Below are 413 nucleotides of genomic sequence, written 5' to 3'. Positions count from 1 at the left end.
CATTATTATTAGTAGTGGTTGTTCGCCTGCTGCCCGCGCAATGGCGTGCGAACGTGCCTCTCCCTACTTTTTTTTTTTTTTTTTTTTTTTTACGTCGCGGCCTATTGCGCCGGTAGGCTTCTTCCCGGTGGGGCCTGCTGGTCGGCCCAAGGCTTCTTCCCGGTGGGGCCTGCTGGTCGGCCCAAGGCTTCTTCCCGGTGGGGCCTGCTGGTCGGCCCAAGGCTTCTTCTCGGTGGGGCCTGATGGTCGGCACAAGGCTTCTTCTCGGTGGGGCCTGCTGGTCGGCCCAAGGCTTCTTCTCGGTGGGGCCTGATGGTCGGCACAAGGCTTCTTCCCGGTGGGGCCTGATGGTCGGCACAACCCGTTCTGGCGCAGGCGAGTGTTTATAGTAGCCCCATCCTGCATTGGCTCAT

Source organism: Eriocheir sinensis, unplaced genomic scaffold (genome assembly GCF_024679095.1).
Source record: "Eriocheir sinensis breed Jianghai 21 unplaced genomic scaffold, ASM2467909v1 Scaffold920, whole genome shotgun sequence".
NCBI lineage: Eukaryota > Metazoa > Arthropoda > Malacostraca > Decapoda > Varunidae > Eriocheir > Eriocheir sinensis.
The sequence above is the reverse complement of the archived record's forward strand: the minus strand, read 5'-3'. Positions refer to the sequence as shown.